Here is a 27,598-nt window from a genome sequence, read left to right as displayed (position 1 = left end):
TCCCTAATCCTCTGCCAAACGTGGGTAATTGGTTTAAAAGTCTAGGAGGGAGGGCATTCTTACTTATTTGTTTTTGTGGGAGACTTACCAACAGACATTCAGTAAGTCATCATAAAAAAAAAAAAAAGGTGATCAAACCTTTATCTTTTTAGGAAATCAAGCTAAAAAGTAAGAATCCCTATTAAAACAGGTATCTTCTGAATTGGGTGCTAGGCAAGCAGGTGTTTCCCAGGTGACAGTTTCCGATCTCAATTCCTGCCTTCCCCTGGAGAGTCATCAATTACACGTTGACTGCTAACATACACATTCATTTACTGTGATTTAGTCCTGTCCATAAGCCAACCTTCAAACACAGCTGGGTTACACCACCACTTTGTAACCAAGCCTTGCATTTCCAAACTGCTTTTCCTCTGCCCTGACACCTCTTCTGTCAGTTATTTAATGACTATAAGTATTTGTACTTATTTTTATCTTCCATTGCTTCTCTCCTATTTTTCAACCAGTAGAGTGGTTTTTGTTTCTCTTTCTCTCCACATTTGGAGATAATTCTTCCTCTATCTCTCTCCCCTATCCCTTTGCCCAAGCAGCTTTGTTAAATGCTTGGACAGCAGGGGGTCTCATGATGCTTCACTTAATATTTTAAAGGCTTGTTCAGTTTCCTCCTGCATGAACACACTAGCAATAAATAGTACTCTCTAACCATACTAAGCTCTCTGGTGGGTTTACTTTTATTGTTGGAGACTACAATTGAAAATCGGAGTTTTAAGAGTCCCTCCTTGATGAGTAACTGATGTATGTTTAAGTTGAGCTAGTGTAGCATTCTTTTATGCTTCAGTTGTGTTTTCATAAGATTGGAGGAAGGATCTAATTAATGCACCGAATATCAGTTCCAGCTGCAATATGCATTTTTTTCTATGACTTAGCATTTTCTGTGCTGTGGTGTATTTATGGTTGGAAAAATAAATGATTATTTAAGAGAATTATTAGCTCTGGAGCATAAAGAAACATAAGAAAAAAGCCCACCACATTTAGTAGGTTGATCAGAAAAAAAGGAGAGGTTAGGGAACGTAAAACTGGAAAGAGGAATATTAGTTTTGCAGCATGAAAACCGGCAGACTTTTGAGAATGGAATTCAAAACACAGTGAGTTACAGTGAGATTCCCCAACAGCTAAGGAAAGAACACAGCTCTTATGTGAGCAGTACTTTCCTCAATTGTATTTAATTTTGAATTATACAAATTGAAAAACTGCTCCAGTTGACCTAAGCATATAGCTAATATATCAGGGGAGTTTCATATTGTTTGCATTAGGAGGTGAAACTGGCAATGGCTTCAGACATCTCTTTGATGCAATCCCACTTAAGTTACAATAAATGTGCACCGAGTCCTGTCTTCCCCCAGCTCTGCACAGATCCATCAGGAAGGGATAGGGGGTGTTTGCTTATGCTTCCAAGACTCTTTCCATCAGATATTCTACCCCAAATGCTGCCCTGCATGCTTACTGTCTCTGGCCACCTCTCTCACGTGTTACTTTTTCTCTAAAGGAAGAAGCAAGTCCAAGCACTTCTTTGGCTTTATTTCAACTGCTACACAGGCCTCTCTATGTACTGCTCTACAGTTCTTTTTTGTACTCTGCTTCTGTCTGTCTTATATATGCATACTCCTCCACTAAAAATATTCCCTGTACATGTACTCAGACCCCAGGGAAAATTCCAGGGCCCAGCATTGCACATGGCCTGGTGCTCTGGGCATTTGCAGAATGGGCAGAGGCTGCCTAAACAATAACAAGATAAACTGCTTCTGACATTTTGCTAAATGACCTCTCATGCTTATCAGTTCCAATGAGACCTCCTCTAACTCCCAACATCATAATAGGCAGATTCAGTTAAAAGTAAGAGTAATATACACAAATCTTAATTTTATCATTTCTAACTTGTATCATCTCAGAATCCTCTATCCCATTCCAAAGCTTAAGCAATTACAAAAAGAGTTAGTAAAAGCATCCTGCTTCACTTTTAGTGATTAAAGAATGCTCAAAAAGTGCTTAGATACTGCAACAAGGCAAAGTCAATACATAAATAAAACATAAATAAAATCTGGAGATTACCTTGCGCTGGATAAAAAAGATGAAACAGAAGCCACATAATAGATGCATGCTGTATGGCTCGGGGCTGCTTCCTTTCAGGACATGCAGTGAAAATATGTGTTTGGCTCAGACAGGTGTTTCAGAGCAAAACTGAAGCACTGAAACTTATCTGTATAGAATTTATTGGTCATAATATCTGGGCCCCCCAAATTTCCACTGGTGCAGGACACGGAAAAAAGAAACAGTCACATACTCAAAGGGAAGGCAATAGCTGGAGTTTGATTCTGAGACCTTCCTAGCAGCCTTCCTAGCAACAACTGCAACCACTACCTGGTAGGAACTGGGAGAAAAAAAAAAAAACCACACAGCGATGGGAAATGCCAGAGGGAATGGGAAGCTGAAAACTTTCTGAGGTGAAATGAATTTAGCTGAGTTTCAGATGTTCTCTGTGTACCTTTATATTTTTCTGACAGTAGCTTTTCCTCTTTGCCCATAGCTGCTGGACAAGCTACAGCAGTATAGATGACAGTACATCTCACGTGCCTCTTAGAAGATAATCAGAGCTCAACAAGGTGAGTGACAATTAATTCTGTCACCACACTATACTCTTCCTGAAATTTCAGACCTTCTGGTGCTCTCCAAGTTTTCCCAACTACAACATTTTACCCGAACAAACCAGTTTGGACTGTCTGCTAACACCCTGATTTTCATCAGGGACTCATCCTCTTTTCCTCACAATTGTGACCTAACCTAGCCACAACTCACTTGTGCCTTTTCAGAACACTCCAGCAAACACTTTCAATCCTGCTTTCAGTTCCTACCGTTTGTACGCAGATTGGCTTTAAAGCAGATCAGCTGATTAAAAAGTACTTTCTTCTCTCTGTTCATCTTCTGCCTTCTCAGTAATTTAGAAGCCCTGCCTTTCTAGACCTTCTTATTAGTTCCAGGCCTAGGCTATCAACTTATATTAGCAGGAACAACAGTCTCTTCCACAGCTTTGAATGGATTTTTGTTTAGTTATGCTGTCATATTAACTGTTTCCTTCAAATGCATGTATCTTCAAGTTACACTTTGCCAGTGTTTCTACTTCCCTGACAGCATTAAAGGCTCTCTTTCTGATTAGCAACCTAAAAAAAAAAAAAATCTCAGCTTCACATTTCTGTTGTTCATTTCTTGGCAATTTTTCTCACACTTTTACACTTAAAAAAATACAGATGGTGAGCAAGAAAATATTCCAGAGGCTATATGTTTGAGAGGTCAGTTGGCTAGTAGATTACCAGAAAAATCAAAGACAGGAGAAGCATTAGAATTTGGTGTCACTAAGCCTCAAGGCCAACTTTAATGACTTTCAGTACACAAACCCACCCCCCACAAAAAAACCTCCTGAATCTTGTTTCTTTTCTTTGATACTTCAGCTTAAAGAGAGATATTTTTTTCCAAATTGGGAACTGGAAAAATGTAATTCTTGCAGAATATACTACACTTAAAAATTGTCTCAGAAAAAGTAACCTATATTTTAAGATATAAACTCTACTTCACATTTATTTTGCATTCTACATCATAAGTTCACCTTCGACAAGCACTCACTAAAGCAATATCCCACACTTCTACCTCTCTTAGAGAGAAAAGAGCACTTGGAACACAAAATTGAAAATACAGTGTACAGAGGAGCTGGGGCAATGGACAGAAAGGGCAGCGTTCAGGGAGTGCACTAAGCTCTGTGTGAATCTCTCCTAGCCAGCATAGTTTAGAAAAAGTAGAGATGTTCTTTGACCTGCACCCAATTTTATCTTTCTCAAGGGCAGGCACTTAGCTGGGATCAGCATGCCTGCCTTTCCCTACCCCAGGCATGGATCTTGCCAGCCAGGCAAATTGGGGAGAAGCAGCACAGAGGTCTTCTCCCCAGAGCCCCTGCCTCCAAGGGATCTCCTGGGACTTGGACTCATCAGGGTAGAGAAGCACTTTTGCATCACCTACAACTCTTTGAGGTGGCAAACTTTGGCAGTGCCTTAATCAAAGGATCTGCAGAAAGCAGGCTCTGAGAAACTGGAGTGGAGGCAACAAACCCAAAACTAGAATACTTGGGTGCTATTTCAGGAATACCACCTGCTTACCTTAGGTTAGAATATGGCACCATATGAGCATTGTCTTCAGTCTAGTTTTAACTTAATTCTTCTAAATAGCAAACTTTGCCACATGTAGACCCGTTTCCAGGAAAACTAACAGCATTTACAAAAACAAGGTAATTTGAAATACTTCTCTGTTTGATTATTTGCTGACTTAGAATAATTTCCAAGGAGACATTCTGAAAGCTATCCAATAGCATTTGGCATTTAGAAGTGAGGCCACACTCACTTTATATGGGTCAGCTCTGCCCTCAGATGTGTGCCTTCCCTTTCAGGGACATGCCTGCACTGTACATCATCCTCCAAGAACAAAATTAATTAAGCCCTTTGTGTCCAGTTATTGGTTCTACTAATATGTGCTGAATTACCTATCTGCTTCCTAAAAATGTGTTATATCTGTACAGAAAATTAGGACTAAATTCACTTTCAGCTACCTCTCTGAAAGAAAAAATGCACCCAACCCCCTAAAAAAAAAAAAAGAAAGAAAAATCCCAGAAAAAATCTCCTCCTTTCAAGACTGTTCTATGCCAGTGTAACTGAGAACTAAATCTGACCCTTACTGTTTGTGCACAGTTGAGCTTGTTATGATGAGAATAGCAGTCCTGTGATTGCCACTCTGAGTCTTATTTTGAATAATTTTATTGGTGGTCTGGTTGTTGTCTATAAAGATGAGGCCACATCTGGCCAAGTGTGCATTCAGTTGGTTTAGGGCTTCCATTCCCAAATGAATATTGCAATATTCAGACACTTTACTGACCAGTTTCTTTTTTTATGGACCCTGGATGTACAGAATTAAATAGCATATACCTCCCAGAAGCTGTTCCCTTCCTAGACCATCTGGGTAATGAGAGTATCATTTACACCACATAAAACTATGACATCTGGAAAGGAAAAGGCCAGTCTGATAAGATCACACATACAAGCAGGACTAACCAGCTTTTAATCAGTCTTTTCGGGTTTGTGGGGTGGCTTTTTTTGCAGTTTGTTTTGTTTTTAAATAGTGGAGTTGAAGTAAATGAGTGTTTGTTTTAAACAAGAGTTGAAAAGACGACAAATAAAGGATTTCCAACAAAGAAAAGCATCCTCAATTCACATTGCAACTATCTTAACTGAAAATATGAGTATGATGAAAAACCACAGTCAGGATTTCTTTAAAAAACAAGTATGAACAACACAAGTATGTAATAGAAGTCCAAATTTCGTAAGCATAAAAGAAAGATCTGTGTTGTCTGACTGAAGAACAAACCAGAAGATATTTAATATCCCACAAAGTTAGTACTGAAGTATTTGGAAATGTTTTACTTTTGCCTACCTAAAGCTTAAGTGGGCTCTGATCTGCAGTAGTTGCTCTGCACTTAATTGGACTTAAAGCAGAGCTTTCCTCAGAACCAATCTAAAGTGAGGAGATACAAACATGACTTTAAACTAGGTCAGTGCATCTTCTGTCCTGAGCACAACTGTGAGTCCTGGTGCTCACCTATGGTTTTGTACTCAATAGTGGGGTTTAACAGATGTTTTTGTAGATCATCATTTCCCTTCACATTCAGGAGAAATAAGCACAATCCTCAGTCATGTCATTACCACTGTTTAGGCTCCTACTTTTTAATGTTCATGTATTTCTTAAAGAAATGCAAAGTTAAACATTAAAATAGTGCCATTTTACTACCAGGATTAAATTCTTTAAAAAAACATGCAGTCAATCCAGTTCTGCTCCCCACAGTAAATTCACATGCATGCTCCGCTTCTTACATTTATCAGTTCAAGAGCAGGCATTTTCTGCAGGCCATATTTCCCCTCTTTATTTTATTTGAGATGACTCATCCCAGGCACAACAAAACATCTCATTATGTCCATGTCCAACATCACCTTTCTGCAGTCAATCCAACTAGACAGTAACATGGAAAACAAGCTAATACCCATGTCTCCTAGGCAGTTGCATTAAGGGGACCAAGATCAATGGTGCAAGCATCACCAAAGGTTCCCATGATATATAAAAGCACAGCTCTTACCTGCATTTAGTAGATCTGCATCCCCGTTATGGTCCAGCAGAATTCCTAATTCTATATTTTTTCCTTAAATGCAGTCAAGGTACTTTCTTCAAGATTGGTGTTCCCAGGAAGGCTGGATGAGTCCTTAGCTGTTGTGTGGGATGAAGTTCCTTCCCCAGACCAGATTAACCACAGCACTTAAGTGCTCAACTTTTTTTTTAGGCTCCAATTTTGCCAATGAAATGAATAAAAAGTTAAGAGCATAAGCACTACTTTGAGCCTAATTTTTCACACGTACGAGTCAGTACTCCAAAAAACAAAGTCTACTATGCTGGGATTCTACTGCCTAAGCAAAAGCACCCAGTACATCCGAGTTGCTGAAAGACATCTGAAATGTCTGCACAAGACCTACAGGAGACCCAAGGTCTTCTGGAACTGCAGTTGGAAACCCTGCAAAATACACTAGCGTATCTCAAAGGGTAACAGGGCACAGACAGATGAGTTTCATTTCCAATGTGTTTGCTGCTGGAGGAAGTTATGTTTTCACCTCTTCAGACTGCCTCTTTTCCAGCCACCCTCGCTTGGATGGCTGAAAACATGGATTTATTCTTATTCTTTCTCTTCTGAGAATACTGGGTTAAGTACTACATAACTTTGTAAAATCAACAACAGTTCTTGTACTTCCCAAATACAACTTTGCTATATTGTCTCTTTGGATATAATACTGGGCAGATTCCTCTCATAAGTTGTCATCTCTTTTTTCCCGCCATATCTTTTTCTGGAATTGTCTTTCAAATATTAAAAATGTCTACTTAGCCATGCTAAACTTTTGTTCTCCCTTACCCGATGACAAGCACTGTACGTGCAGCCTTAGAGGAAATGCCATCACCTCTATCATTCGGTTTCTACTCCTGTTCAGTATCTGACTTAATACAATGTAACAGAAAGCAGAATTCTGAATTAATTAGGTTTATTTCAAATCTGGTTTAGTGCTACGGTTACTGATGCACCTCACTGAGGCCTCCTTCTTGAAATATTTAAGGGCATGAATAACCCAAGTAAACAGTCCCACTGACATCAGCGAGACATATGAACCCAGTTACACACAACCTAAAACAAGATAGGCATTTAGGAACCTAAATGAATCACAGAGGTATCCAGAAAACCCATATCCAATCCTTGAAGTGCCCACGTTCCTACCAATAAAGTCACATTTTGGCAAAAGTCGGCACCAATCAGCAGTAAGGTACTTCAGGCTCTCCAGCGAGCTGCTCAGAGGTACCCACGCTTCCCACCAAAGGCAGCCACACACCCACAGCCAACGACTGCAAACTGAAAATGCAACAGGAGATTTATGGTAGGCCTCAGCAGGAGCAGCAGTGAGGCAGACTGGTGTTTCTTTGGAGGGACTCCATTTTCTCTATGTGTTTAGGTTATGCGTCTGTTCTATTAAACACAGAAGTTTAATGCTGACTCCTGTTTGCACACTGATGGTTACAACTAGTCCACAATGATTTCTTAAAACATCCTGTCCAAGATATCAGGTTTTATTAACAATGAAAACTAATTTCACTGACAGATCAAAGATGACTGTGGCTTCCTTGCAGCTGTTGAAATTGTTTAAAAGCAGGAATATTTCTTCCGGTTGGGAAAAGCAAGACCAAGCTCTACCTAGGTTTTCAAATATTTTCTTTAAATATAAGCACAAATAAATTTTTCCTCAGAGAGTCTAGAATAACTATTTCAGAGAGTGAACCAATCATACAATCATTGTGAAAAGACCTGGTTTGTGATCATACTTAGCACTGACTGCTCATAAAGAAGCAGCCTTTTAATCTAACGTGGTTGGTTTCATGTACGCTATGAGTTAGAGTGAATAATTCAAAATGACTCATATGTAACCTCTTTCCCTGGTCACGAGACTAATCCCATGGAGAACAGTTTCTTCAACAGTTTGTTTTTATTTGAGCTTGCATGAACAATATTTCTCATAAGAGTGACTAGTGCTCCAAGTGGCACTAGTCAAGCTCCACATTACATTACATGTAAAGATAGACTACATGAGTGCTTCAGGGTGTACTCTTATCTCCTCTCTTGGATGGATTATCTGCAGCAAGGGTACCGAGAGGCTGCATGGACAAAAATGCTCAGCTCCATAAAGGTAGCTGCTCACCTCATTCCCCGGCAGCTGTCTGGGGAAGGGAACCAGCACATCAGGAGGCAGAGGGTGACTCTGCCTGGTCATGACATTAGCCACAGCAATACTCTAAGTGAGAAACCATGTTCTTCATCAAAAATAAATCTAACATGAAGGAAAAGTAATATCGAACATATACTTGAATATTTGATGGCCCAGCAGTGAGCTGCCTGAATGGAAGTACAGGACACAACGCTGATTTATGATGTCTTTGGTTATATTCCATGCAAAATTCTTCCTGAAGAAAATGTGTGAATAGCTAGGACATGGAGACCCACACCAGAGTCACTGTGACTACAACTACATTATTGGATCCAGGAGTACCCTCAGCTCAAGATACACATCCTGGCGACGCCCTAAATTCATAATGCGGAGCCAGACATGCACCATTCCCCCTTTCCACTCCTTCCACACCCCGGTTTCCACACCAAGGAAACTCAGGCACACAGTCTGGGCTTAGAAGATTTCATAACTGAGTAATTCTTGTTCTGAGAGAAAAGTTTCAGTCTCAGAAAATTACTAAATATATATCAGTTCTTTAACTTATTTGGGAAACTACTTCTACCAGCTGCAATGATTTTTACAAGAGCCAGTTAGTGACAACATGTACACTGGGCTTCAGGTAACTCTCTGTATTACGCAGGCAAATTGTTATACTTTTAAACTGAAAATGAGTTATATTGGACCCACATAAACACATCAGATATTTTCACTGAGGAGAAACACCCCCCACCCCGCTCCGTTAAATCTAGGAAGACGTAGCTACAAGAGCATACCTTAAGCCACTCAACGAAGATATTTTAGTTTTATACCTTTACTATTACCTGTATTTCCTCATATACAGCTACTAAAAGAATACAGAGTAACACGTTGCGCTCCAGGATTCAGAGAAGAAAGACTACAGGGTGTACAACCTCCCTTCTTCACCAAGAGCTACTGCCCACGACTGCTATTGCCTTAGCAATTCTAGCACCCAAGCAGCCCCTGCCTAGGGAACCAGCAACAGTCTTTCCAAATTAATTGCTTTTCTTCAAAAACTAAACTACATAAACCAAGAATTTTTGCAGATGCATTTCTGCCTTTTCTGTGTTTACTGTTCCGCATCCACCAGTTGATTTCAACGTGCTGTTGGTTTAGCTTTAACTTTTTTTAGGCAGAATATTTTGCACTGCACAGACAAAAGTCTCCGGCGCTGTTGGCACTTGGAAAATGGAAACTGCACTACCAAAATAATTGCTCAGGATAAAGATAGACTCCATCTGTGCAAAAGACAGAATACTTTGAAATTGTCAGCTTTCACCTGTCAGTACACTGTGCATTTTGGCTACACACGGCCTAAGCATGACTGCAGTGAAAACAGAAAAACTCAAGAACAAAACGCTGACTGGGCAGGCAGCTAACAGTGTTCTGTCCCATTTGAGAATGGAGGCCAAGAGCGTAGACAAAGTATATGCTAAGTATACTCAAAATAGCTATGTGAAAGTAGGGGAGAAAAAAGGGTTTACTCATTAAGTGTTAACCTCAACATTTTAATAATTCCTTCAACTTTCATTGCCTAATTTAAGATAGTTTGGGTTTGCTTTTTTGAGGTTCTGTGCAATTTCCCTTTGACTTCAATGGGATTAACAAGTGCCTCAGATTTCTTAAAACGAACTCTTTCAGTGCCTCAAATGTTAACCGTAGCATTTATTATTTTTTTTCACTATATGACAATTTATAGCTGAAGTGTTAGAGTTCTGTAGAAAGTAGAAATTGGCTTTTACTTTAGTATAGTCTCCCTCCAGAAATTCTTTTATTCACAGACTGTAAGGAAAAAGGAGCCATGAAATTATCCACTGCACCTCCTGTATAAGTACTCTTGCACTAAGGTCCATAAATTCTATGAGAAGCAACTAAAGAGGACTGTGCAAATCCTCAAAGGTGTTAAAGTTTTGGGGCCTGGTTCAAAAAACTTTTTCCTTAGTCCTCCACTGAAAACACTGCAGCCAGTTGACGTTTTCTTCTTCCACACCTCCCACTGGTTCAGTTGTAGTTTTCATTTCCAGTCATACTAAATTTTCACTATTGCGTTTGAAGATGCCTTGGGGACCCCGTGACAAATGAATTGTCTCCACCATGTCAGAGAGCTGGAGTTCTCGAGTCACATACCTGCTTCTTTGCTACCTGACTGTTTCTCTGACTTGGATGGAAGCCCCATCTGGGACTTAATCTGTCCTTTTCTTTAATTACTAAACTGCTTTAATTATTAAATTATTAAACAGCAAAATGACTAGAACACAGAATTTCCTAGAAAAGAGGTCTCTTCTGAATATAGATAACATACTAAAATGAAATCTCATACGTAAAATATCTTCAAAAAAAATCAAATTTAATTTTCAAAAAAGTTTAAATCCATTTCTCTAGCTTGCTTTCATTTAGTAACTTTTCAACTCGAGTCCAGACAATGCAAACATTGTTTTACTTTCAGCTGACAGCAGAAATATCTGGGATGTGCAATAACATATGGAACTGCCTGACGAGAGATGATCCAGCCAGCTGAATACATAGGCAGACAACCTTCTCCGAAAGCAACCTCTGCGAGCCTGATCCTGCAAGGTGCTGAGAGCCTCAGCTCCTGCCGACTGCAATGGGAATTGAAAGCAGACAAAAAGTTGCAGGAGATGATCAATATCTCTGAGACCCAGGCCCTTAAGGGGCTCAGATTTCAAATGCCTGGTTCTTACTGCAGATGTGCAACAGAAATAAAACTTCCTACGGCTCTGAGGAACTGTTACATTGGAACAGAACATGGCCAGATCTTAATGCTTATAGGGACATTAGATCTCCTTCCTTAAACATATGAGCCAGCAGTACAGATGAGCAAGTTTTAAAATCAGGTTGAAAGCAAAGACATTATGTCCTAGCCAAGAGTGATAGTTAATTTGCTTGTGGTTCAAATTACAAAATCATCTTCTCTCTTTAAAGTAGTAGTGGGTAAAACACCAACCCACATCCCCAGCAAACAGCAGGTGTACAGCAAATAGAGCTCTTGGGCCAGCATTTCTGTTTAAGTATATCCATAACATCAGAAGGACAGGCAGCTGACACAGTGTAAAGATAATTCGCCTTTGACTCACAGAGGCTCCAATTAAATTGTGGGGCTCAGGGACACTTCTGTCTCCCAAATCTACGTTGGCATGAGAGTCCAAAGCCGCTCATACTCCCCTCTCCTTCCCCCAGTGCAAATCATGCCAGGACCAGCACTCCCTATTTCAGAAGGGTACCCTATTCCAGGGCTCCTTTCATTTCTGTTCCCTTTTTGGCCCTTCTTCAGATTCTTGCGCTACTCTTAGATGTATGTGGCATTACTTTAAGGAAAAGATGAATGCCTTTTCCACCTCAGCGCTTTTACCACCATTTTACTACTATATTTTAGCCTAGTGCTTGAAGCATTGCCTGCCAAAACATGGTTTGAAGACCAGAAAACAGAGATGAGCACTGAATCTACATTTTTTTAAAAATTTTTTTTTTAATTTTTTTTTTAAAATCTTTTTTCTCCAGCCAAGTGCTCTACCCGACAGCCTGTTATACCAAAGATTTGCACTGTAATTATTTTTTTATTAAAGTCACTGTGGCTGCCATGCTGTTAGATAAACTCTTAAAACTTTCTGCCTTCAGTCAGTTTATCTGGCAGCTAGGGGTTTCTTTGTTTGGGTTTTCTTGTTGTTTTTTTTTTTTTAAATATTTGTACTGTTAAGTTTGTGTCTCATCACAATAGAATCTTTTCTAAACAAACAAGTTTTTGGTTTATTTACTCATTTTGAAAAGGTGCAAACATCTCTTAGATATTACAGAACACTTACTATTAAAAAGCTGCATTAATAATCACTTGCTCAGACACATTATTTGATGGCAGGCCAAGGATCCACTTTACAAATTCATGACCCGATATATTTAAGTGAAAATAGGTAGCTAAGCAAGGTATATGAAAGAAGAAAAATGACATACGAGACCAAATAAAAAAGATCCTTTCAACAAAAAACACTAAATATGTATGACTATTCCAGATGTTTTGTGAGATGAAACAAAACATGCAGCCATTGTTAACAGATTGATGATAGAGGATTAAAATGGCTGGGCAAAAAATTCCAAGGCACTGAATATATGTGACACCTGAAGGCTTCAAGGTTAGGCTGCGAGCCCAAGAGAATAGAGGTTCCAGGACGTCGATCATCCATCAGGTATCTGCACAAGACTAAAGGAAACCCACTAGCAGGAAAAACATTAAAGAACATTCATGAGCAGGAGGGGAACGAGTATGTTCAAACATATGGAAGAATTACTGCACTTTCTTCGTGGATTTATTTTTACCTCCAAGAAGATAAAGAACAAGATCCCAGAGCATTTAAGTGCATGGTGGTTTGGGATCCAAAGTTTTGGATTTGATTACAAGGCCCAGTAAGGTTGCATTTTTCACCTCTGCAGTAATAAGAACCTAAAGTTACATGCAGCTGAATTGATTCTGTAACAGACAAAAACCAGCATATGGTATTTTGATGTCTTTGTTTTAATCCCATAGTTCCCATTTGTAACATTAAAATACGTAAAATCCTCTAATAGTTATCTTTGTTCATTACTCTTAAAAGTGTTTAGCTAAACAAGAAAAAATGCACACTTTGTAGAAGTCACCATCCAATGTTTCAACATAACCTAATAGGTTTGTTTGTTGGAACCACATCTCTGGACCAGGTCACTGCCTTTTATGAATCACAACATGTACACTAGATGCCTAAAGAAACGGAAAAATGCCTACACCATCTCTCTGAAAAACAGGCTGGGCTTTTAATTACATTGACATTGGTAACAGCATCTACAGTAAGTCAGATAAATTATCAGTCATGCTAAGGCAGTTCATATCATCTAACAGTTCGACCTCAAGTCTGTGTGATTGGGAAAACCCATTTCCCTCTCTTGCTCCTGAAAGGCAGTCACGACTGCCAGAAGTCTCAGAGATTGGTAGACAGGTTCTCCACAACATTTGTCCTTTTATTGACAAGCCTTTGCTCTGCTCTCTAAAAATTGTCATCTTCCATTCCAGTCTTTGCTCGCAACAAGACCCAGCACCAGGACCAGCTTGAATTTAAATGGTGCATCACATCCATGCTGTGCTGCACATGTTCTCTCCATTCCAAAATGCTATGCAACAATAAAGCATTTTTTTATATCCTTTAAAAAAAATAAATAACATAATTATAGTGGTAACACCTGCCTTTCTTACAATTCTTTACTAGTCTCTTCCTCTTAAAGTAGAATAGATGTTGCAGCATACAACAACCTCAAGCTGGGTAAAGGTATTCCCGCTGCAGCGGAGACTCTGCACAGCAGTGCTGCTCATCCCTAGTTCGCAAGGGCTATAGGTAGCCCAGGGCACAGGCAGCTGACACCACAGCCACCAAGGCTTTCAGTGATCTGCAATTCCTAAATTGTACCCAACTCCCCTCCTGCCTTCCACATCAGTATTGAAATCTCTATTGTTTAACTTCACTTGTTGCTCTGACTTTCCAGTGTGGGTGTTAAACAAATTTAGAATCTTTTGAGTTATTTTGTTTGTCTTTCATCCGCTCACTAATATTTATTTTCAATCTGGCACTTTAATACTGGGGGAAAACCAGAGCCCAGTAAAATCAACAGAGGTGTTAGATTCAGCGACACCACTGTTTTCCATATTCTCACTAAGTTTGACATGATGGTAAGTTGTAGCTCAGTCAATGTGCGGCACAGAGCAGTTTCCTCAGGAGGAGAGTAAGCTCTGCTGTTGGCATTAGGAAAGCAGAATAGGAAGATAAACAGAGAGGCACGGCTTAGAGAAAAGAGCCAATCTTTGTGGATCATCTAGATCTAGAGGAGATTGAATTTAGAAATTGAACAATAACTCAAATCAGAAAAAAAAAAGCCCAAGAAGGCAAGTCCTGCAACCTGTAGAGAATAACGCTCAAGATTGGTGAGGAAACTGAAAGATGGAACTGAGTGCAGGGATTTCTTATTTTTCCTACCCCCTTCCATTTACTCACTGAGAATTCTGCCAAGAGTATCTATTAGAGAGAGAAGAAAATAACACAAATACAATCACTGCCAAGTATATTTGTCAAAAGGACTGCATGAAGTGAATTGTGACTGTGTTAGAAACAGGCCGTGACATCAGTGCTTCTTTCCTTAGCTATCACATCAGCCTGAGAAGAGAAATAGAAGTCTGATGCAGAGGACTGTGCTTCAGATACTGAACCATTCTATGATTCTAGGATGTGCTGAACAACTTAACATGTACAGCAACACCCAAACTGTCCTGATCAAAGCTCTCAAGCCAACGGCAGATGGATCTGACAGAGATCCAAATATAACAGCCTGGGTCCAGCCCAGAACCTCTTCTCCTCCTCTAAAGATAAAATAAAAAATGAAAAATTTATGTGACATTTCAAAAAAATAGCAGTGATATTGAAGACCTGAACTCAAATTCCTATTCCAAAACAAACAAGCCTCTGAGCTCCCAAATAAATTTTTGGCTTGTTACAAGAAATGGTATGATATAGGACTCTTATCCAAGATAATAAAGATGAGATCCAACTATGTAGGGCCAAACTTGTGAGCGTAAATGACTGGGGAATAAGGTGATGGAATAAATTTAAGGTAGATAAATGTAGAATATAGCACATGGAGAAAAAACAATCTTAACTTTGTTCACAAAAAATGGACTCTGAAGTGGTGATTACCAGTCAAGAACAGAGACCTTGGAGTCATCATATACAGTGCCATGAATATATCAGCTCACTACTTTTTATAAAAATAATATAATAAAATAAAATTCAGATTAACAGCCTCATCAAGGCAGCATGGTGCTGGAAATCCTGATTAAAAAAAACAAAAAGCAACCTCTTTCATCTCAAAATTTTTTTCAGAGACACACTTGGAAAAACCTGAAAAACCTTCTAGATTGACTAGTGAGGACAGAGCTGCTGCTTCTCTTCTCCTTACGCAGAAGCTTGACTTTAACCCACAGGTGAATATCAGTCATCCTTTATACAGTCATCACTGTTCAGGCTCTGCTCTTACATTTTTCTGTAAACACCTACTTCTGGCCTCAAAGACAGGATACTGGCTAAGTGATCTGACCTGGTTAAACTGCTCTTAGGTCCTCCTCTTCCCTCAGAAGAGAAATGAATAGAAAACTTTCACAGGGATGTGAAGGCTGCTTTCATTTATCTGCATTTCCTCCTGCCAAAGCAAAAGCACCCCATGGTGAAGTAAAGAGGGGCATAAACTTGCCCAGTTTCAGAAAGAAATAGAAAGGAAATATTTGACTGTTCTTACAAACCTTTCCAGAATAAAAGTGAAAAATTTAATATAGTTCTTCACAGTGAGTAGCGGCAATATTTTCTATCTATTCTTCACCTACTGGAGATGTCTCAAAAGCAACAAAATAAGCATACCCGTGCCAACTAGCGCTGAAATTCCTCAACTCCGTAGAGTTCTTCCAAGAGTCCTACCCGATTCTCAGAAATGAAGGTGAATTCAAACTCAAACTTTCTTATTTTAGGTATTACAAAATTATAGATAATCATTATCTATTTTGTGCTCTTTGTCACGGTATCCAAACACTTAAACAAGATGAGAATTAAGTTTTATGAACTGTGGTCATTTATTACCAATTTTAAGACACAGGTAGTGTCTCATACACACTTGAAATTAGAACTACCAGAAAAATAATTTATTAGAAAGATAAAATGTACTAGGTGAGGTTGCTCAAAAATACAGTAAAAATAAAAATTATTACCAGCACCAAGAGAAGGAAGAGAGATACCCTTCAGGAATGACAAGAATGTGGGTGGATGTATGGATTTCTTTATCTACTTAACTCTTTTATAGGTTTCCCCCTCCACCCCAGGTAGTGGAATAAGATTTTGTGAAATTTCTGCCATAAATGCCTTCACTGAACCAGGAGCAAAATTGAAACCTACTAACCTAAAACATCAAATGCTGACACAGATTCACTGCACAAAAAATGAGTTAGGATCCCAAAGAGGTTTGCCGCAGCCGTGCTTAAAACCTTGATGCTGCTTTGTTCCATCCGAAGGATACTAAATGTGTGTCATTCCTGTTCTTTCTTGCTCTGCTGAAGTCATTATCAGCACACCTCCTTCTGGGCCCCACTGGCTCTGCTAACTCCCACAGCGGATTTGGTATTTACTGGCTGGAGAGTAATTCGGCAGCGCTGTATTTCCATAGATGAAAAAGAAAAAAAAAGCCCAGAGAAACTGAATGGAGGCTGAGAAGGATTTCCAAGGATAGCATTTAGTTTCCTAGCTAAGAAGATTTTAGCTTCAGAAGGTACTGTTACGGGAATTTAGTCTGAATAAATTTCACTGTATCTATCCCAGCACCTCCAGTTCAGTTTGTAACCTACTGGGTGACTTTGTCTCTCAACAGTCTCTGCAGTGGCAATTAATGCCATTTCTCTCCTGTGATCTGAGATCTCTTGATCTCAAAAAGCTGGATGCCATCCTTAGCAACACTTGGCTATTTGCCAAGCAGTATTAAAAAATGGGCCCCCTGCTGACACTTCACATGGAAAACAGCTGAGTGAACCAAGTGTCATTTTGTGGTAAACCTAATAAAAAATTATCTTTTTTTAAAATTAGAATTATATATCCATCCCCTTTTAATTACCGGTGCTAAGAAAAAGTCAGCACATTTTGGCCTATGAAGAAACCTCAAAAGAAAAACTGCCACTTTACTGAAGTGATAACACGTTATTTTTCCAGGTTATTTGGTGAGAGAGAAAATATTTACAAAATTATTTTAAAACATGGGATTAGTCCATATATTCAAGTTATAGCCATGATAAATATTCTAAAAAAATTCCTAGGGGGACTTAAAAAAAGAAAATCAAGAGTACATACCTTGTAATACTTAAATTTTTTTTTATATATATATTTTGTTACGGTGTTTGTATTTAAAAAAAACCCCACTCCTACCTGTATTAGTTACGCTTTCTACTCTCTGCCCTTAACTCTGCTCTCAGCTGCCTTCCTCATCCATACTCTTGATTCTTGCTAAATCAAAGTACGACACACACATCTGAGGGTGTCCTCGGCACTGCCTCGGGCTTCCTTACACTCTGCTTCAGCTGCCTGTGACGAAAACGTAGTTTGCTGCTAATTCTGTACCTCATCAGCTCCCAGGAGGAGGTGCATGTTAGTTCAACAAACTTGCTGAAAAGCAGAAAACATACCTGTGGTCTAGCTCCAATTTCAGGGCGTCTTGCTCTAGAACTTTTGAGAGATGTGTGTCTACAATATCTGTGTAATGTCCTCAGCAAGTTTGTATCTTTTTAAAAAACTGTTGCGGAATATCTGAAGAATAAAGTTTCCCCAAAGAATACGCCTTGATTTTACACCAACACCAGCACACGCGGGGACAGAGTTTTGGGCAACCTACTGTAATATGATTTATGTTACATTACATCATATATATATAAAAATAAATTATACAGTATAGTTTCCCCACAATGGAAGTTTGTCAGTCCTGCTTAACAAAATAAGATTTTCTTACACAGATTAGAAGAGCTCCCAACTATCTGGCGGTATAAGCATGGCACACAGACTCATCCATTTAACATGATGCTTACGTACTTTAGTATCTGTCCCTCTCATGCCATTATGATAAATTCAGGTTGGCACGTTGGAAAAACCTGCCTTTACAGGCCTGTTGAAAATACTACTCAGTTAAACAGTGCCTGCCTGAGATTCTTACAGTATAGTATCTTGTCCTGGCTTCCTTTTTTCCCCTCTGCTGCAGCGTAGCTAAAGCTCCACTAACAGCTTTAAAGAAAACTTTCCAAAGCAGCACCTTCCCCTCGCCCACCTCAGAGCCTTCGCTGCAAACCTCAGCAGCTCATCTGTCTTGCTAAGCATAACTCGGTGTTTTTATCAAAGCCCAGAATCTAAATTTACTCCCATTTTGCTTGTTCAGAAACAACAGGATCGAATTAATGAGTTTTTTTGGGCACTCAGAGGATACCTTAAAACCATTTTTGGTATAATATTTCCCATGTAAATCAAAGTTCCTGATTCCCTCCAAAATTTAGATAGTCACACTGCAGGAAGTTGAAATGTATTTTTGAAAAATAGCTCGTCTTACAAAACAATCACTTCACAAATTGCAGCTGTTAACGCTAAAAGCTTTCGTGTTGATAAACACTAATGTAAAGTGATACAGCTAAGAATGAGATAAAGACACTTTAATGCTGAGTTGAAAATATGATTTTCTAAAGCAGGAAAAAAAATAGAAAAAAGAATTTTTAATGGCTTTCTCATTTTACATTAAACTCCAAAGAAATCATCATTAGTATCAGGAGTATCTTTTTAAATGCACTATAGTAAAGCAGAAATCTAGCACTACGTATTAGGGTTTTTTTCTTATTGTGCTAAATTATTTTAGAGTCTGGCATGCCACAAGGCCATTCAGAACTACAGGTTGTGTACTTACACATTTATTTATATTGCCCTAATGTGCATGTTTGTTAAACCTATCTCATGATGTATTAGCCTCTTTCCTAATTGACACATCAAGTACGAACTTTAGTCTAAATCCTGAGTAAAGTTTTATACCTTCTGCGGAGGGTCCGGTCTCATGGGGCAGGGAGCCCTCTCGGACCTCCTACTGCCTCCCTCTTGGCTGACCTCAGGAAACGTGTTTTGCTCCTTGTGCCTTAGTTCCTATCCCATCTCCCTCTTGCAAAATATTTAGAATAGGATCCTATTCACTTATTACTTCATGAGGACACTGTGTATTTATTTTTGCCTCCAGAAATCCCGAAGTATGTCTTTATTTCCTAAGAATAATCTTTTCAACAGCAATAAAGAGGAAGGAATACTAGATCAGCAGTAATGAGAAGAGCTGTCTGTTGAAATATTATCAGTGAAAATATTAAAGGTACTCCTGTATTTCTAAACATGCACTTCCACTTCCATTTTTAAGTAGCTTTTTAAAAATCCCTTTATCTGTTTGATATTTATGTTCTCTTAATAATTTAACAGAGATTTCGGTGCCGTGGTGGCAGCACTGCACTGTAATGATATCATCAGCTGCAGAGTCTGGAGGGGGCTGTGGTCTGTTGGTATCAAGTTGGCTCTCCAGCTGAGAACACTTCTCTTTAGTGCAATATTTCTTTTCTCCTTGCAGCAGTATCATTTTCCTTCTCATGCAGGGCACAACAGTCCCCAACTGTTCAGACAGCTATTATTAAAATACCAGATTATGAAATTTTGCTAATTCTTCACTCTGCATATCCTCTCCAAAAGAAGGCGGACATATCCACGTAAAAGAAAATAAATGCTAGAATCAGTCATTTTACCTCAGCAGCAAGGCCCGTTTACAAGCTTTATTTCCCTGCCCAATAGCCTAGTCGAAGACTCTTCCTTTCTTTTAATCTATTTTAGATTATTTTCAATCTCTAGTTTAGATTGCTCTCAACTTAATCCTTCGAGTTGATTAATTGGCACCTCTTACCTTGACACACGAATGCTTCACAATTTTCAATGCACTTTTTCTTCCCATTTTAATGAATTTACCCCTCCATCAGCCACCAGGCACTGGTGAGATCGGCATTCCAAGCTCCACGCCAAGAGCTGCCTATGCAACCTCCATTAAGCAGGCACTGGAGAACATTTATAAGGCGTTCTTAAAGCAGAGATCAAAAACCTAAACTTTTTCCATCCCAGATGAGCAAGTCCCTCTGTGGTTCAATGACTCTCATTTGATTATGTCCCAGCTTCTACAGAAAGGGGAAAAAACATTCTTGCCCAGCACAGTGTATCACTGTAAGGAGAGATCATGGAGAAAGACTCTTCCTCATTTAGAAGTCACACGTACTGGCAGATATTGTATAAAGCGGACAATACCACACATACTTTTCTGAGGGATAGCTGCCATGATGTGTTTTGCCCAAGACGCAGCAGCACATATGCATGCTGGCTGATTTCAAAGCACCCCACCTGCGGGCATCACAAAAAACTACACTCAGGGACACATGCAAAGGCATAGTTTTTTTCAGTTAAGGAAACATTTTGAGGATCAGAGCCTTCCACCTCTACAAATCTGCCTTGCTTGAGGCGCTGCTGTGAAATCGGGCCCACCAGGACTGCCGTCTGTTTATCATGAGCTTACTCAAAGTTCATAGCCCATCTGAAAACTGAAGTCTTTAGCCATTTGCAACCTATCAAGCTCTGTTTGTATTCTCATAAGTCGTAACACCTTCTACAAAGGACTGAGTGATGATTCCCAAATTATTGGCTTCCCAGTACTCAAGCAGAGCCAGTCAGTGAATGAAAACAACAGGCTGAGCTCTCCAAGGACATTATTTCAAAACTCTGAGATATGATTAAAAACTTGCAAATGATACATAACCCCTGCTGCAAACCAGATTGACTGGCATCGCCTCTTTCCAAAAGACTTAGGCTTTACCTGGCATGCTAGAAATTCTCATTAATTTACGCCAAGTGTAACAGTTTCAAATGGTGTTGGAGCTCAAATGCTGTGCACTCAAAATAGGTTACACGCAGACACGTATGGAGAGAGCCAGAGGGAGAGAGAGATGGCTCATAACATAGGCTCAAAGTACTTCATTTCGCTGCCTTAGATGATTAGTTTAATATAACATATTTTGATTACTTTGCCCCAAGAAAACGTAAGGACTTCCAAAGAGGCTTGAAGAAGTCCTCCTAAAGAGTACTGCAGCAGTGGGACTGGCTGTGCCAATTCCTCCAAGGATGCCCTCTTACACAGTTGGGCCCTCTTCTTCACACGTGCTAGTCCTTGTCAGGCCTTTTCCCAGGCAGAGTGATTCCCCCGTGATTCCCCAGCTGGAAAGCTTTCCCACCTTCTCTGCCAAAACCCCAAATTGCCAGGACAGTCAGGGTGGCAACTGGTTTTCTTGCTCCCAGCTTGTTCCACAGTCCACAGCTTGTGCCATAAAAAAAAGGGAATTTTTGGAGCTATATCAAGCTTCCCTTCTCATTGCCCATTTCTTTACCCCAGTGCACTGGAAAAAGTTCCTTGTCACACACTGGCAGCTAAAAATAGTTTTATCTAAGCCTTTTTTCCCCCCGTATTAGTTCATGGGATTTAAATGAGTACAGCAAGGCAAATGACATATTAGGATATATTCAGCTTTTGGCAGGTTACCTAAAAAGATGAGGGGATTTTTCAACACAGTTTATGTCCTGTCACATCTTTTGCATGATAATTATTGAGTATTTCTGTAATAATAATTATTCATTGGTTAAGATCTTTGCTTCCCCTTCCAAATTTCTCTCTGTTTTTACCTAAAAAGTACTCCTTTGAATAAAATGAAGTAAGATGAGCAGATGTCTCTCAGCTCATCTGAAAGTGCCTGAGTGACAGTAGTAAGCAGCAGTGGTCTTCTTGGAAACCACGCTAACACTGAATTATGGCTCTAAACCTTCAATCTGATTAATTGAGGTTTTGTGAAGACTTCTAATAAAGGCAGTAAATACTCACATCTTATTTGCTTGGGCCCCTTGCAGTTTTTTTTTCCCTTTTGATTTCATTTTAAACATGGAGTTAGTTACCATTAACCATGTCTCTCATTTAAAAAAAAAAAATACATAAAAAGTAAGAAATCTTACTCAAAGATTAATCCAGTACACTGTGCCTTACAGAAAACATCCTCGCCTCTGTTTTCTCCCATGCCTCCCACTCTTCACCTGAGCCTTTTTGGCTGTAGCTAGTTCCACCACAGTACGATCCCAGAATACTGTTTCACTATGTAACCAAACTTAACAGTTTCTTCATTGCCAATGCCAAATATGGTTTAAATAATAAAATAGATTTCTTCTTTACCTGGTATTTTAGCCATCTTCAGCTAGGGTGTATATCCTGATCAGCCATGGAGAAAGAGATTAACATCACAGCCAACAGCTTCTCCACCTGAAAGAGGTAACAAATACCACCATCAGAAACACCTCAGAAACACCTGTGCTGAAGTAGCTCCTATTCAGTTTCTGATAGATAATCATTGTACAGGGGTGTCATATTCCTCTTGGTCTCTATTTTCAAAATAATTACATTCAACAGAACTGGCAGTGACTACCTTTTATTTCCCTCCATGCTTACAAACATTACACTGCAATGTGCTCTACATACAAAACACAGAAATGCCCCCTGGCGCAGCATTAGTGAGAAGGACAGAGCTTAGCAGTGTCTCTGTAGTGTGTTCAGAGACTCCAAAAGGATTCCTCAAATCCAAGTGGGTCATACAAATCTTTGGAAATAAGTCAGATCTTGCCAAATATTTAACAAGAACAGAAAAGCTCACATGGCATAAGACACTAATTATTGTCCTGTAGTAATGAGGAGTCTTTACTGAAAGGGAAGCAGATGCTCCTCTCTTTCCTTTCCTGCTGTTGCAGCTCCTCAGCTGGGACTAGAGCAGAGGCACTTTTCCAGCCAGAAGCAGAGACTGAAAACAAATATCAGCTGCCCAGAATTTTTCTGGTAGGACATACTGCTTAAACATGACTTAGAGTTGTCAACTTCAAAAACCTGAAGTGATGGGAGTGAGAAGACAGTAAAGAAAACCTAGACATCTGATAAACAAAAATCACTATATGAAACAACTGACCACTCCTTACTGTTTTCTTTCATGGCTGTTTGTGAACATCAGTATTCATGACTTACTTCTAAAGGATTTGTGAAAGACAAACAAAAGAGCAAGCAAGTATTATGTGGCTTAAATTCTCTATAAGAAGGTCTATACCAGCAGTGGGAAACATTTCTATCTGTATGCTCTTATTTAATTTCTAAACTTCCTTACCTTTTTGGTCAGGTAGAAACTCTCTTTCAATTCATTCTCAGTTAATTCTAAAGTTTTCCCATTCCCCCTACACGTAAACAAATCCTCTCTACCATGGAGGTGAAGTTGGTGGGGCCAAGGCATATCGACTACTCTAAAACTCACTGACTTCTTGTGCTGCTGAAGCCACTTCCCTGAAGTGAAGAGAGTTTTGTTGGCATAATGTGGTGTAACTTATGAACCGCTTCAGACACAGTTGTCCAAATGCTTTTTGAAAACCTGGTATGGCAACTATAAGAGCTGCATTAGCTAAAACTACCTCAAGGGTTATCAGTCTATCCATCTGTCTTTCATGGAAACTGGGGATGGAAAAGAGTTCACAGGAATTTAGTTCATATCTTTGCCAATGCAAGACTGCTCCACACTGTGTTCCTAGAGGTTCTTCCAGTTTTTAATGACTCGAGTAAAGGAGCTCCCACCATTTTCCTCCAGAGACTATTCTCTATCATAAAAGATTTCACTGTAAAGAAACAACTCCTCACACTCAGCCTAAAATAGTCCCTTGCTGACTTTTCCATTCATCTCTATTATATACATACTGTACAGCAAAAGCCAAATTGCCCCCAGTTACATCATACAGTCCTTTACAAGTTAGTCACGTGCCTTGGTGTAATGCCGAAAAGAATTTGTCCTCGCACTTTGTTCTTCAGAAAATCTCGATGGAGGTAGCAGTTTTATTTTCATGACACACATTAAAAGAATAAAGGGTATAAACTGGCAGGAACCTCACATGAAATGAAAGTCTGCAATTCTGCATTAGCCAGGCCCTTTTTGAAAGTTGTGAAAGAAATGAAAGGACACAGCCCATTGGGATTTTATAAATCAAAAGGTGCTGGGGAGCGTGTAGATAGCAGAATGGTCTCATTTACCAGTAAACAATTTGCAGACCAAAGGCAGCATCTATACAAATTGTCCCCATTGTAAGAAGTCCGTTCCTGTGTAGAGCTGCTGCGTCTTGGTTCTTCAATTCCACTAAAAGGTATCATAAACAATAACAGCAACAATAACTCATTGTTGACTTGCAGAGCCCTTGGCTCCTAACAGCAGCATTTATTCAGGGAGTGTTCTATATTTACGCATTCTTAAGTTATGAGCAGCCATCTCTAAGGATAAGGAACTGCTGCAACTCCATGCAACATGTGGCCTGGGGATTCATAAATACATAATCCTACATCACCAGTTGCAAAATGGCTTTGCTAATCTTTTTTTTTTCCTAGATAGCCTCTAAAAGTAATCTAAGAAAAGCCTGTTCCTTTCAAAAGTCTACATTTTTTTCCAAAGCAGAAATTAGCAGTGCAACTTGCCTTTAAGTTTCAACCTTGATGGCTTTGATTATCGATCAGATTGCTTAATGCAACTTCACAAAAAATTGTGCCATAGGTAGCAATAGAAAGAGGTGTGTATACTTCAGAGTTAACATCTTTATGGGTGAAATAAAAGCTGAATTTGAGCCTTGGTAGATATTAAAAACAGATGAAGTTTTTCTGACTTTCACTGACTAGTCCTTCAATTAGCTTACTCTTTAGTTCTGCCAAAATTACTTGTGACATTTTATTCATTGGCACAATAACAACAGGTCATTTTCAATAACCCATAGCTAACCTCATACAAAGAGATTAAGCAAATTCTCTTATTTCCCATGGGAAACGTTAAGGTCAGTGTAAAGGCTGTTGAGAGAAGGAAGGGTTAAAATTCCACTGCCAGAACCTCCCCAGTGATTACAAACACAACACAAAAGAAATCAATGTTAGTTACACTAGTCCCTTGGGAATGGGGAAAAAAAAAATCACATAATCAAGAAATATCTTTCTCTCGTTAAGATGGATGACTGAAATACATTATCTTCTTTTATTCAACAGCTCCTGTGAGGAAGGAACGCTGCAGAGACCTCAAAACTGCAACATCTCATATGGGCAAGTCTAAGTGCAGACCTGAATTTTGGTCGTCCTTACCTCCTGCCATGTCTCTGTTCTTCAAGAAAATGCTACTATGGCTGAAGATCCAGGAATAACAACAGAAGCCCCCAAAAGTCTCAGCAAATAATAAATCCAGCAGGGAGATTCACTGACCTTGCTCTCTTGATCTCTCACTAGTCACTGTCACAGCTGTGACTAAGACCCAGACTGACCCCACCTCTCACTGACCTGGGTGTCGCTAATTAAGGCTTTGGGATTCACAATGGATAAGAAATGGGGGCAATTTACAGACCAAGTGGCTGAGAGAGAGCACCTGGTACTGCAGGGCGACCCCCAGCCCACCCCGAGTTACACCCTTCTGACCATCCCTTTGGGCTCCAGGTTCCACCAGGGCGGTAAGTACAAACTGCGTCTGCAGCAGAGCCGCAACACAGGATGGAAAGCTTTAGTTATGAGGAATTCCATTTACAGAGCTTTGTATGTCTCCAGATCCCCTAAAGAAAGGCAGGCCAGCAGCTTGACAAAAAACATGCTGCCTGAGCTACTGCATTTTGTGCTTGCAGTGCCATAAAGATTACGCATGCCCAAATCAGCAGTTTTTCTTCTCCCCCTCCCCCCCCCCTTTTTTTTAACCTAAAATGCTTTCCCTTATGGACCTAGTTGGTCCTTATGACCTGCGGAGTGTGGTGGTTCTGCAAAAACAGCACTTCAACAGTGGCTTTGTGAAAGTTTAAGTATGGCTCATTGAATCTAGCCAGGAGTTCCTCTGTTTATTTATTTAACTTTGCAAATGCAACCTAGCCCCCTCAGAGCTCACCTGCAACTAGGGGTTGGGATTTTTGTTGTTCCTCGTTGTGGTGGATTTTTATTTTTCTTTTCTAGGTTAAAAAAAAGGCCTCAAGTAGAATTAATCCCTCAGTAATACAGGTGTAACTCAATCTACAGTTGATATTTAGATGTCATTGGAACCAGAAACTATGATAATATCATAACTATCTTAACAGTTAACTCATTCAAACTCTTTTTCTCTGGGAATGAGAGTGGAATCTGAAAATCCGAGTAATGAAATCCTAGCAAAAATTCTCTATTATTCTTGCAAAACTGAACTGCTTTACTCGCACGTAAGGGACAAGGTAGGGAAAAAGAACTGGCCTGAAATAGTAAAAGGGGCAGAAACACAATCAAAGATACCAAAACCAGAAACCTGGTATAAAATTACTTACGTATTAATCCCACAAAGCTTTAGCATGCCTGTTTGAGAAAAAAACATTTTAAAGATAAATATCTGAGATCAGACAGACAATTGAAGGCGCTATCCGGGGGGAATTGTTCAGCACATCACATGTAATTTGAGATTATTAAAGTAAATCTGCAAAGCAACTGTGAAATAACATTATGTGCTTTTGCCACTGCTGTTGTACTTGAAAGAAAATATATCAATGGTAGAATGATTCTCCCAACTACCGTGACAGATATATTTGAGAGATGGAGTTTGACCAGTAAATCCACAAGTCTTCCATATTCCTCCCATATCATCTGAATCTGTGAAATTAGATACTGTAGAAGAAAATGGACTATTCATACAGTACAGAAAATCCATCTCATAGTGTTCAAGTACATGACGGTAAAGGTTTGGTTTGTTATGATGTCTTTTCTCCTTCTGCTTTGTAAGAAAACAACCAGGGGAACATTTTGCAAAGCTAACTTTTTATTTTTCTGGGGGGCGTCGGGGGTGGTAACTGTAACTTTTGGAGATGCAATTGCATCTATAAAGAAGGAAGGTCCAAGACAAAATATGAGTCTCTTCCCAGGCAACTGAAATTTCCATTCACATTGAAAGCTTTTGGCAAAAAATGTCAAAGTTTTGCTGCAAAGTAAAAGAGTTCTTACTGCAGATTATGAAGGGAAAGCAAATGGCTGAAGACTTACTCACCAGCTTGCAGGAATGCTTGCCAGGGATGTGGATAATCAGTGCTTGGATCTCTGCTCAAGCCTCATGCACCTCAGAGCTGCAGACCCGTAGCAAGCATTCTTACTGTAAGGCTTTTCAATTCCAGCTCTGGCTGCTGATAGAACTGAAATACTTGCCCTGGTCTTCTAGGAGAAGCATATTACATGAGATATGATGAATGGTCATTGTGGATCATTTAAGACAGCAAGACTCTTTAAGTGGGCTCTCTCGAACTGGTGACCACTGCAGTATCACAAAATTGGTGTTAAATGTGAAAACCTAAAAACTCCGTTTGTGTGACAAATTACAGGACACGGAGCAACTGTGATTGCAAGTCTCCAAATCCCATACAGAGCCAACAATATCAGCGACAGTGATAAAAAAAAAAATAATTTCAAACTCATAGGATTTTAACCCATATTTGCAA

At 39.5% G+C, this 27,598-nt stretch overlaps 1 long non-coding RNA gene across 1 annotated transcript in view; it reads right to left on the bottom strand.

Moving 5' to 3' along the window:
• LOC141743972 (uncharacterized) overlaps nucleotides 1-25,402 on the bottom strand; it is a 31,494-nt gene extending 6,092 nt beyond the window's left edge. Inside the window, exons 1-2 of the long non-coding RNA XR_012587293.1 lie at nucleotides 25,257-25,402; nucleotides 22,293-22,379 (exon numbers count right to left, since the gene is read on the bottom strand). This is a non-coding gene — a long non-coding RNA (uncharacterized LOC141743972). The remainder of the gene's footprint in view (nucleotides 1-22,292; nucleotides 22,380-25,256) is intronic.
• Nucleotides 25,403-27,598: the final 2,196 nt, after the last annotated feature.

The sequence above is a fragment of the Larus michahellis genome, chromosome 5 (genome assembly GCF_964199755.1).
Source record: "Larus michahellis chromosome 5, bLarMic1.1, whole genome shotgun sequence".
In the NCBI taxonomy this organism is placed as follows: Eukaryota; Metazoa; Chordata; class Aves; order Charadriiformes; family Laridae; genus Larus; species Larus michahellis.
Note: the sequence above shows the minus strand (reverse complement) of the source record. Positions and strands in the feature narration are given on the sequence as shown.